This window comes from Ictidomys tridecemlineatus, chromosome 11, assembly GCF_052094955.1.
Source record: "Ictidomys tridecemlineatus isolate mIctTri1 chromosome 11, mIctTri1.hap1, whole genome shotgun sequence".
Classification (NCBI taxonomy): domain Eukaryota; kingdom Metazoa; phylum Chordata; class Mammalia; order Rodentia; family Sciuridae; genus Ictidomys; species Ictidomys tridecemlineatus.
In genome coordinates, this window is record NC_135487.1 from 17,248,988 (window position 1) to 17,261,076 (window position 12,089).

At 58.5% G+C, this 12,089-nt stretch overlaps 1 protein-coding gene across 7 annotated transcripts in view; it reads left to right on the top strand.

Moving 5' to 3' along the window:
• The window catches only part of Man1c1 (mannosidase alpha class 1C member 1), a 112,999-nt gene that overhangs the window by 60,426 nt on the left and 40,484 nt on the right, over positions 1–12,089 (top strand). The window lies entirely within an intron of this gene.

Below are 12,089 nucleotides of genomic sequence, written 5' to 3' on the forward strand. Positions count from 1 at the left end.
CGTGTGTGTTCAGCTAATCACACGGGCTCTTGCTGCAATTTAGGTCTTGGAATAAGTGCACTTGGTGGCTGAATATGTGATCAGCCACAGATTTCTCATTCTTTAAAACCCAGGGAGCGGAAATGCCAGCGTAAAGCCATCAGCAGAGATTTCCAAAGCACGAGAATCAGGCTGCTCAGAGCGCTGTCTCCCGGCCTCCCGTCGGGCTGCCACTGGGCCCATCAGCGCCCCACGCGGGGCCCAGGTGGGGGCTGCATCCGTAAGACCCAGGGGGATGGCAATCAATAGATCATCTGCTCACATTCTTTTTTTACTTAACCAGACAATTGGTTTTCCTCCGAAGTAGCTCAGTCTGGAGGAGAACACTCATTTGAGGGCTCGGCAAGGATGTCAGCCACTGGGAAGAGCTGCTGCAGGCTTTGAGGCCCGGAGGGTCAGCGCCCGCCCCTGCTGCCCCAGGCTTTGCCGTGACTTTGAACACCAGCCACCACCCCTCTTCCTCCTGGTCATCGTCAGCCAGGACGTCACCGCCAGCTGGGTCTCTGGACAGGACTTATTCAAGGAGCAGCTGACCTCCTGCAGGGCCCTGGGCATTGCACGAGGCACTGGAGGGTCCAGAGATGAAGCAACCGGCCCGTGTCCTACAGAGCCTGAGGGCCGCAGGGAACGCAGTGACGCCGCAGGCGTGGAAAACAAGCATCGAGGGTTGGCAGGAGGCAGCCACAGACCCTGTGCAGCCACCGTGGGGGGAAGTCCCCAGGGCAGGCGGCTTGCCTTCTATTTCCTGTCCGGGAGGCCAGGACAGACCCCGTCAGGAGTATGGAGTGACCACGGGGGAGCCGCTGCTCATTCCTCGGTGAAGCATTCAGACGTGGGAAGCCCCGTGGCCTGAGCGTGGCCACTGGGACAGGTGTCCTGGGAACGGGGTGCCTGCACCGAATCCGCAGCTGGGTTCTGTTCCCAGGGCCAGTAGTGCCCACGCACAGCCCCTAGACACGGAGGAGGGAAGGGTGAGGATCTCAGATAAGTATTTCTGGACAGGGTCCAGTGGTGTGGCTGAGAGAACCTAAGGAATGGAGCCGTGGTTCAGGGAGAGCCTTTCATCCCTCCTGACTGGCAGTCTCATTCTCTTCAACCTCAAAATTTGTATGTTTGTAAAAATATCAAAACTAGAATCAGAAGTGACTCGTATTTCTTTTAAGGTGGCCCTCATTGTGAGGGTAGCTCACACTCCCAGGCACTGCCAATCTCAAAACAGTCCCAGCCTCCTGAGAGCTGCGTTCAGGAGCCAGTACCTTAACCAGCATCATTGCCGCCTGCTCATTTACGGTTGTCTTAGTCCGTTTTGTGTATTGCTATAACAAAATACCTCGGACTTGGTAAGCTATAAAGAGAAAAGGTCAGCTCACAGTGTTGGAGGCTGAAAGTCCAAGATTAGGTTGGGGTAGAGAGCTTGCTTAACATGTACCAGGTCCTAGGTTCAATCCCCGGTACCACAAAACAACAATAGTAAACAATACCCAACATTGCCCAGAGTACTGTAGAACTAATCGAAGTTTCTCCGTTCCCCACTCTGACCTGAGAGGACACAGGATTCGCAGGATGTCATAGGAATAGCGGTGGACGGAGAGTCTGGCAGGAGACTCCTGTGATCCTAGGCAAGGACTTGACCTCATCTGCAAGCTGGGGAGGCTGGTTCCTGACTCAGGCCAGAAAGACCCAGTGAGGAGTTGAAAGTTCAGAGTGGACAACCGCATGCGTAATACGGACCCTGAGGGTGGGGAATTCCATCCCAAGTCGGTACCAAGTCTTGGAAAGCATCGAGAAGCTCCCTGGTAAGCACGTCCACATCCATCTTCGGCGGGGGCTGTTGGTTACAGTCCTGAGCCAGCCCCAGGAGCCATGGGGACCCGCAGGTCAGCTCTGGCAAAGCACAGCTGACATCCACCGCTGTGCGGAAGACCAACCCTCCTGGCCTGAACCGCAGGGCCCTGGGCAAGGGGGTTGTGGGGCCTCCACCACCCAGCGCCCTGGAGCCGGCAGAGGCCCTTGCCGTTCTCTTCCCAGGAGGGAGTAGGTTTTCCTCCTTGGGACACAAAGGCCGGAGGGCAGTGCTGGCTGCCTTGGTGGCAGGTGGCATCTCCTGCTCAAGCAGAAGGACCTCTTGGGGGCTTGGTGCACCCGAGGAGGAGGTGTGGGAGGCCAAGCACTCTGGTGGCCGTGGACAGCAGCAGCTGTGGGCCCTCCGTGCTGGCGTACAGTAAGTGCTCGTAGAAGCTCACACAGACACAGTGACTGAGTCTCGGAGAGAGCCCCGCCCGGATCACGAGAGCGTCCAGAGGTGGCCCCTACATGTTTCTCCTGCATCCTGACCGTCCAGCTCCAAAGCCTTGGCTCCTAAACAGAGCTCCAAGCCCCTTCTGCTGTGCTCACGAGACAAGCTTCGTAGCCTCCCACCCTCTTGGTAAAGTCCTCTCAGGACAAGGGTCTGGGGAGGTGTGGGCCGGGGCCGGGGCCGACTCAAGCGTTCCAGTTGCTCCTCGTCTTTCTCAGCGCTTGATGTTGTCACTTGAAAAATTTTTATCCTTTCCAGTAGAACAGCCAGTCCTTTGTTGAACGCCTTGAATGTGTTAAGTGACTCATTCTGAACTTCCGCTCAGTCCCGTCCACTGTAAGCAGGGAGAGAGGGAAGCTGAGTCACTGTGACCTGGTCCCCACGGGCCCGGGTCAGACGGCTGGGGTGGGAATCCTGCTCAGGGGCCTCGCAGCTTTCCTAAGGTTGGGCCGTTAACCTCACTGTCCCCTCTTCTGTGAAGTGGGACCGCCACCTCAGGAGTGCTGCAAAGGCCAGCTATAGTGACACCTGTGAAGGGCCACAGGGGTCAGCCCTGGCCGCTGCTGGCCTCTCCGTTTTGCCTGCTGGCTGAGGGAGGGCATCGGGCGGCATAAGAAACCTGTGTGCGAGAGCTTCACAGCTAACATTTATTGAACCTTTGCTGGGTGCCAAATGGTGCTCTAAGTGCCCTTTATAGCTCACGGTGAGTATCAAAGATCCTGTGGACGTCCATTATGCCTTCACACACGGGGAAAGGCCCCCTGGCTGGACTTCCAGGTCAGGAGACAGAGATACAATGGCAAGAACCCGGTGGCTTCCTGGAGCCCTGAGCCTGGCATTGCAGAGGTGGCCGGCTGGGGAATCACGACGGGCTGTTCAGGGACATTCATGAGCCTGCTCTGCCCTCTGCTTGGATGACAGTGACTTCCCAAAGAGGGACAACAGTGGAGTTTTAAGGAAAGACGGGTGTTGGCATCATTGGGAGGCCCTGGGGGGTGGCCTTGGATGCTGGCTGGCAGGGGTGGCTTTAGGAAAGGCCTTGCCTCTCGCTGGGTGTCGGGTCCCCACTTGCCCCTCCGTGGGTGTTGGGGTCCCCTTGTTTGGGACACCGGCCTCAGTGCTATCAGCGGCTGTTGTGTAAACAGACCACCCCGAGACTCTGGTGAAACAGCCTTCGCGATCTCTCCTTCGTCTGTGGATCCTCCTGGGCGCAGGGCCCTGGGTTTGGTTGCTGGACGACTGGGCTGGGTTCCGTGTGCACTGGGCGGTGCTTCTCAGGGCAGAGGGAGGGTGCAGAGGAACGGGCTCAGAGCTGGCGCCCCCTCTGCATTCTGTTGGTGGCAGCTCTGTCGGGATGAGGTGAGGGACTCCAGCTGCTGAGTCACGTGGCCAAGGTCACCGCACGCGTGGGGGCTGGAAAGTCAGAAGTGTTTTTGCAATCCGCCACAACGTCCCGGCACCAGAGAGCTCAGGGGCCAGCTCCTGCCTCCACAGGCCCCCGGCCAGACGCGCCCTCCTGGACTTGGGGTAAAGTGGCCAGGCACTTAGCCACTGCTCACACGCTGAGCTCAGCTCCGTTCCATCAAGTGAACAGAACCGGAGGCTACAGACTTTCGCTAGGTTGTTCTGCATTTATTAGCACCACTGTGTGCCAGGTCTTGAGCTGAGCCAGATACATAAGTGCGCGATGGCCACCAGGGAAGATCCTGGGGCCACAGAGAAGGTGTTCCTGAGGCCCCTTTGGACACACACCACAGGCCCCCTCTGGCTTGGCCAGTTGAGGCAGATCCTCGGGCCTCTTTTCAGACCGTGGTAGAGAGAGGCCTGGAGCCCGCAGGCCAGGCCTTGTGTGAGTTCCCCTGCGGCCCAGGGCTGGGAACGGGAAGAGCGGCGCCCGGTGGCGGAGCAGCCTGTGCCGGGGACGGTCTCCGTGTCCGGTATCTCCCCTGCTCTCCGGGCTCTTTTTGCCACCATGAGCCGGTGGCTTCCGGTTCCTCGTGCCCTTGCCAGCAGCTGGCTTCAGCAGAGTGAAATCGCCTTCGTGTTTCCTGCGGCCCCTCCTCCGATGGACGCCCGGCTGCTTTTCACCCTAAACACCACTCATTTTTAAAGGGGGGGGATTAAAATAGATCCCAGTTTAAAATGCAGAGGGGCGGAGAGTCGGTGCACGTTCCTCCCTTAATAGAGTTCTTCTTCAGAGAGCGGGTGGCGAGAGAGACATATCGCTGCTTTTGTCTTTTGGGCAAAAACCGAAGGACTGCCATCCATCTGTCTGCAGATGTGTCTCTCGGGGCCGACCGCGGCAGGCTCCGTTCCCAGGGTAAGTGGTCTGCAGTTAAAGTCAGCCGTCCGGGGTGGCCGAGGGAGTGAGGGGTTTGGAGCCCAGATTAATATAACATTTTCCCTTTAAAAAAAAAAAAAAGGATGTATTTTTAAAATGGCATTTGCTCCTGGATTCGATAATTAGGGAAAAGCTTTGCTTCTGAGTAAAATCATTCTGGCTCTTATTCATGAATAAAAGCTGCAGTAGGATCAGGGGAGGATTTCCCCGGCAGGTCTGGGCCGAGCGCGTCCGCCGCATTGATTTTTGTGGCTGAAGTGCATTGTGTGTTTTGCATGAGCTTTTGAAAGCTTAGATAAATGAGGTGGCTCAGAAAGCAGATGAAAAAAAATGGGAGGAAATTATACCGATCCAAAAGAAGATAAATGTCCACTAATTCTCAGATTAACATTTTAGACTCCTGTGTTTTCACAGAGGAATTTTTTGCAGGGCTGATGATGTGAGATTGGTTTACAGGGTCACAGACCAAGTAGAATCAACGAGGCCTTGTGCGAGTTCCCGGGGTCGGCCGCCCTGGAGAGAAAGCCGAGTTAATGCCACAACCTGGTGGCGCCCCGGCCCGCGCCTGTATTGGGATAGTGTCGGATCAGATCGACCCTCAAGGGATAGTTTGCACAAGCCCATTGGACTTGAGTGCAAAAGGAATTTACTAGATTACTGATTGGGTGTCATTAGGATTAGGATGAGCTTCGGGCACAGTTGGATCCAGAACTCAAAGGAAGACCCCGGCTCAGGGTCGCGGCGTCGACTCTCTGTGGCCGTGGGTGGTCGGTATTCTCGGATCGGCCCCTTCTTCCCCGTTAGCAGGTTGGTGCTGCAGCCTTTGCCTCTCTCTGTCTGTTTTCCTTTGGGGCAGAGGAGCTGCTGCTCTCAGACCCCCCCCCCCATCTCTGATCTGCGCCCCTGGCTCTCTCTGACCCTAGCCAGTCCTTGTGTTCAGAGGCATGAAGCATGGGGACTGGCCAAGGCCTCGATTGCACCGTCCCCTGCATGGCTGGGGTGTGGATCGTCCTGCCCCAAGGAGACCACAGGGGGAGGCTGGGAGGCGGGGAAGGTGCCCGAGGAAGCAGCTTAAGGACCGGTCAACCACTGGCCCTGAGCAGGGATGGGTGGACGCCGGGTGTGACCCTCGGGTGTCTGCAACCCCAGATTTTCACTCCTCCCTTCAACAAGTGTCTGAGCCCGCACACACGCAGCCTTTGGACCCCAGGGCTGTGGGTGGACAGCAGGGCCCAGGCCCTGTCCTCAGGGAGCAGCTAGCGTCTCTTGTGCCAAATCCAAAGGCATCCTGTGGACCTGCAGCCAATGGGATGCTTTACTGAGCACCTGCTGTGTGCCGAGGCCTGGAAACGGATCAGGACAACCAGAGAACCTTACCTTTGAGCAGAATCGAGTCGTACAATGACAGTGGTGTCCAGGAGAGCCCGAGGACCACTGCATTCGAATTGTGTTTTTCTGCAAGTAACAGAAAGTCCTAAACAGCAATGGCTTCGACCAAATAGAATCTTATTTCTCTCTCACAAGTCAAAGCAGTAACTCTACCACCACTGGGGACTCAGGTCCCATCATTCATCCTGAGTAGTGACTTCTACCTGAAGCCCAAAGTGACTGCTCTGGCTCCAGTCATCATGACTGCCTTCCAGACAGTAGGAACAGAAAAAGAGAAAGAAAAAAAAAAAAAAAAAAAGAGAACAACCCTTCCCTTTAAACATTTTCCAGAAGTCACACACCACTTCAGCTGACATCCGATTATCCAGAAACTGGTCACAGGCTACACCTTGCTGCGAGGGAAGCTGGGAGACCTATTCTCACGGCCAAGTGCTCAGCTAAGTTGTAACTTCTGCGTCTATAGAAACCAAGGGAGGACGGACATCAGCGGGTAACTGTCAGATCTGGCCACACTCAGGATATGGGCTCTCCCAGACCAGGGCAGCCCTTTTTCTTGCCTTTTTAAAGACCAGGCCTGCACGCTGTCCTGGGTGAGGGCCCTTGGTCTTAGCCCCAGTTGGCATTCCTTGGCTTCCTCTCGGGCTCCGTAGAGGTACAGTTTAACTCGGTAACGTCTCCTTTTAAGTCCCCAATGCAGCGCCCTTTGAAAAAGGCACCTCAGCATCTCCTGAGGGGAGCTTCGGGACGTTTTTTTCTTCTGGAAGTCCCCGAGTGTCCCTTCAGCCCTTTCTGGCCAAGGTGACCACAGATCTGCTCTCTGGTGGCTCTGAGTGCCCCTGCCCCTGGCCTTCCTCACGGCGTAGGGTCGGCTGTCCCTCGACACTCCTGTCCGATGCCGGCGGTCCCCACCGTGTGCTGCCCGTCTCCCGTCACCTGTCGATGGGTTTGGGGTCTGTTTCCAGGTTGGGGCTTTCACAGGCAAAGCTGCGTTGAACGTCTGTGCGAGGACACGTCCCCTTTCCCTTGTGCACGTCGTCCCCAGCGGTGGGATCGTCGCGTCCTGCGCCAAGTGGGCGCTCAGCTGGGTCAGAAGTCGCCCCTCTGCCTGTCCGCGGAGGAGGTGCCAGCGTCTTGGTGGTCCCCTTGTCCCCACCTGTGGGCTGCCTCTACGTGGTTCCTCCTCCGGCTCGTCCCTGCGCGGTCACCCCCTCTGCTCTGGACGGAGTGCCGACAGCCCTGCGGCCCATGAAGGCCCCCCTCCTCCTCCGGGCACAGGGTCTGGTCTCTGATCGTTTTTGTCTCTGATCAGTTTTGGATTTTGCCTGTCCTCCGGGGACTTTGCCTGCGGGCTCTGAGGACCTCGGTCCGGCTCTCACGTTAACTCCTCGGACCTCTGTGGGTCCCGGCGGCGTCTCCATAGTAACACCGGCAGAGGAGAGCGTGGGCTCTGTGGTCAGCGGGATGGTCCAGCAGGGGACGGCGGACCGAGCTGCTGCCCTCCACAGCCGCGCTGACTCTGCACACAGATGTTTCATGTCCTCCCAGAGGGACACCTGAGTGTGGCCAAGAGCCGGTGGGCAGGAGCCGGTGGGCAGGAGCCTCAGGGACAGGTGGGGCCGTGAGCCCTCTGCTTCGCCCCGTCCCCATCCCGAGGTGCTCTGTCTCCCTCCCTCCTGAGACCACCTGCCCCTTTCTCCTGGGGTCAGAGGGGACATCTTCTTGGAAGAGCAGGACAGGATCGGGGGGGGGTTAGTGCCTCTCAGCTAATTTCCAACAAATCCTCCCCTTATCTCGTCTCAGAGACGCCTGGTGTTCCCCAGGGCCTTTGGGACTTTCCGTGCCAACCCGAGTGTGGGACATGCCATCGCCTCGTGGGGCTTGGGATTCTGCTCGCTTGGCTTTGCCAAGTCAGTGCTCAGTGCCTCTCGCCTGTTATTCTCTCCTGGTTTCTTAGCCCTTCATGGGTTTGTGCATTAAAAAAAAAAAAAATAGCCTCGTCGTGTTGTTCTTGTGGGGTTTGGGGTGGGAGCTCAGGCACCATCCACCTCAATGTCTTCACCGCAGTCCTGGCTCCTGTAAGCTGTGGTTCCCCAGCTTCAGCCTCAGGGACAGTCCCACCCTGACACCTGCCTGGAACCTTTGTGAGCGAGGCCCAGGTCAGTGCCCGTGTGAAGGCTGGCTGCCCGGACCCCAAGGTGCCCGCCTGCTCTCCGTGATGCTGGAGCCGAGAGCTGAGGCATCTTCTAGAGGCTGGGGCTGGAGAAAAGCCCGTCCAGGCCGACAGACACTGCGTCGGTCGTCATCGGTCATCATCATAACGCTCCGTGACAGGCGACCTCAAACCTCGCTGGCATGCAGCCAGACATGGTCACGTGGCTTTGGAGTCTTCAGGTCACTTGGTCCAGGCTGGGTCTGCCCTCTAAGATCTCCACCGGACTCACCCTCCCGTGTGACCCTCCCTTACCCTAGGAGGTCCTTGGCTGGGACAGTGGGGACAACCCAATCGGCTCCGGGTGGCGATGGCAGAGGGGCCAAAACGCAGGTGGGAACATGCAGGTGGCTGTGACACCTCTGCCTACATCCCATTCGCTGTCACTGGCCACAATCAGTCACATGGCTGGGCCCAGCATACGAGGACAGGGAGGGCCCCCCTCCTCAGAGGCACAGGGCGCTGGTGCAGGGCGGGGTAAGGAATGGGGACTGTGGGTGTCCAGGCGCGGCTCTGGAGCAGGGTGCCCATCCTGCACCCTTGATTTTTTTCTGCTAAACCCAGAATATTTTGCCTGGGCAAGGAACCTGGGCCCGGCCTTCCTGACTCACGGTGGGTTGAAGTAGTCCCTCCTGTACTTACGACTTGGAGGAAATACTGCCCATCTCTACTACAGCCAGAAACCATCTCTGATGGAGCAGGGCCGTCCCCAGGCCCTGGCTGGGGCTGTTGATCACAGGCGCCGATTTAATCTGCTTAATTATTCGATTCAATCAGAAGTTGGCTTAATTATTTTCTTGCTTCTCACCTCTTTTGAGTCCATTCTGGAAACTGATCGTGTCTTTAGCACCAACACAGAGACAAACGTTTCAATTGGGAAATGTAATTAGCCAAGGAAAATGAATGTAGGAGCTGCCTTTTGTCAAAGCACCGTTAAAACCCAACTCGGGTCGATGCCAGGCGGTAGGGAGACAGAGGGCTCTGTTCATTCCCCTGGTGACCAGCAGGAGGTGGGGATCCCGCCCAAGGAGACTCATTCGCCCAGGAGGCGCGTCCAGGCCTGTTCTGGGGGCCAGAGGTGTGAGGCCGCTTGGCCTTGGCCCTGGGGAGTCCTGGACGGCAGAGTCCACAGGGCCACAAGGGTCAAGTGCAGTGGGAAAACACAGGCAGGAGCCTGGACGCTGGGCCCTGAGGAATGAGCGGAGGGCTGAGGCCCAGCTCAGCAGCACAGGGCAGGCTGCCAGGTCCCCCGAACACATCGCAGTGTCCATGGGCAGGGGCTTCCCAGGCCCTCCCGCTCCCTTGCCCCCTGGATGGGGTTATCAGGGAAGCTCCCCGAGTGTCCGCGATACTCGAGGTTCGCGGTGTAGGACTTCGAGGGAGACCGAGCCACCTGGCGCTGGGGGTGGGTCAGAGCGGAAGCAGAGGAGGACCGGGAGGGTCACCCTGGGCAGAAGGCGCAGCCCGGGCAAAGACTTGGGGTGTGGCCGTGGCATGAAGGGCCTGGCTCACAGTGGGCCTTTCAGAGGGCAGTTCCGACCAGACCCTTGACCTTGGCCTCTGCGATGGGGTCTGCCTCCTGGGCCCTCTTGGTGCTGCGGGCCGTAGCGGGTGCTGCCACCCATCCTGCAGCGCTCAGACATGGCTGTGGTCTGCTGGGCTCTGTCTGGGAGAAGCCCTCCAAATGCGGTGGGTGGAGGTGCGAGGCCCCCTGGTCAGGGGCTCCTGCACCTGGGGGAGGGAGCACCCCTCGGCGGCCAGGGGGAGGCTGAGCCACCGCACGTGTGCCCACCTGGTTCCTATTCACCTTAGGCCGTCCTTACAAAAGAGGCCAGACCCCACTCACCTGAGACGCCCACCGCCTGCCAGGTCCCACCCATGGGCTCCACATTTGTTCTCCATGGAGCAGTGACAGCATGCATCCTGCCTCTTCCCTTGAAGCACCTTGGTGCCTCTCTCTCTGCCTTTCCCCAATGGATCCTTCTCGCCTGGCAGACAGCTGCTGGCAGACAGGAGAAAGCACAGCGCCGTGGGCGTTCGGGCCTCCTGTTCTCGTACGCTGCTGCCTGGGTCAAGCTGCTTGACCTGAGTCTGACTTTATCATCTGGAAATGGAGACACTCCAACTCCTGTGCGCTAGAATGGTCAGGAGAATTAAGAATAAAATTCCCAGTGGGTTCTGCAAACCAATGACAGTGGTCACTGTGGAGGCTGCCAGGCACTGCTCAGATGACCACCTGGTGGACAGCACCAGTCTTTGAATTTCCACGGGCCTCAGTTTCCTCCTCTGTAGAGTAGGGAGAATGGCACCCTTTAGGGGGGAGGAAGGACCAAACAGGTTCGTCGTTGTGTGTGGAGAGACTTGAATTCGCTGCTGTTCAGGGCGCTGGTGGCCTTCACTCGGCAGGGGGTTGAGGACTCCTCTCCTGCCACCTGCTGGAGCTGGTGAACGGGTCAGTAGGAAGGGACAAGAGAGCAGGAGATGGGGAGGTCAGTGTCTGCTCTGCTGAAGATTGGGACCGATGGCCATACACACAGGACAAGGTGGCCTTCCCCTGATCCCAGGCTCAGAGACCAGGGGGGGAGCATTGTCCTCCCCTGACCCAGCTGAGGCAACCAAAGGACACGGAGTGGCCAGGGTCTGTAGAAGACATAGCCAGGGACAGCTACCTGTCACCCCGGCCTTCCCCCAGCCTCCCTACAGGGTCTCCGCACCTCGGCTGGGCTGGGGGTGTGGGAAGCTTGGGGTGGGCCCAGGCTGAGCCTCGACCTTCCCCACCCACCCACCTGCCCCACCTGCCCCCTGCCCCCTGCCCCCTGCCCCCTGCCCCCTGCCCCCTGCCGGGCGGGCTTTGGTCCTGAGCCTGCTCCCAGGTGGACCAGCAGCAGGCGCTCAGTGACTCCAGAGGCAGCTTTGCCTCTGAACACAGAGCCCAGGAGGGGACACCAGCGCAGGAGCACCAGGACCGGGCAGAGACGTGACAGGGTTCTGATAAGAGTCCCCTGACGTGTCTGAAAATCAGGCGCGCGTCTTCCTGGCAGGGGATGCGGTTCCTGGTAATGAGCTGAGAGAGGCTGGAACGAGTTAGAGAGGGAGGCCGGCCAACCCCATCCCGGGAGGGGCCCGCAGATGGACGCCCGCCCAGCCTCCTCCTGGCTCAGCTATCTGGGGAGTCTGTCCGCCAGGGCGGGACTGAAGCCTGGAGAGAGTCTCCATCTGGGTCAGGACCGGCTGCGGACCTGGCCACGCGGCCGGAGCTCCCCTGCCCTTGGCCGCACACCGCCTGCCTCGCCCCACAGGGAGTGTGCGAAGTCCCCTCCCCTTCAGCATCCTCCGCTCTCAACCCAGAGCCAGCAGCCGCAGTGATGGATGGCTCCAGTCTCCCTGCTGGCAAAGCCGACTTGACCCAGTGTCAGGGAGACAGTCAGGCGACCCGGGTGGTCTGTTTAGTGGGTGTGGTGAAGGCAACGCTAGCTGCTGTAACAGGTAAACCCCGTGAGAGTAGCTGAAGGCAACTGGCACTTATTCCTTGATCATATAAAGTCAAATTGATGGTGGTGGGGAGCTCTGCTGCTCATGGCCACTCAGGGACCCAGGGTGACAGTGGTGCCATCATCTTCAGACTGTAACTCCCCAGGTCACCTCAGCTTTTTTTTTTTTTTTTTGCATATGTGACTTACACCTTATTTCATTGGCCAAAGTGGGTCACAGTCCCTCTAAGATGTGAGAGGCTGGGAAGTGCCGTCCAGGGAAGGGCAGCAGGCTCCCACCCCCCCGCCCTACCCTCAGGGAAGGGCAGCATGATCCTCCCTGGG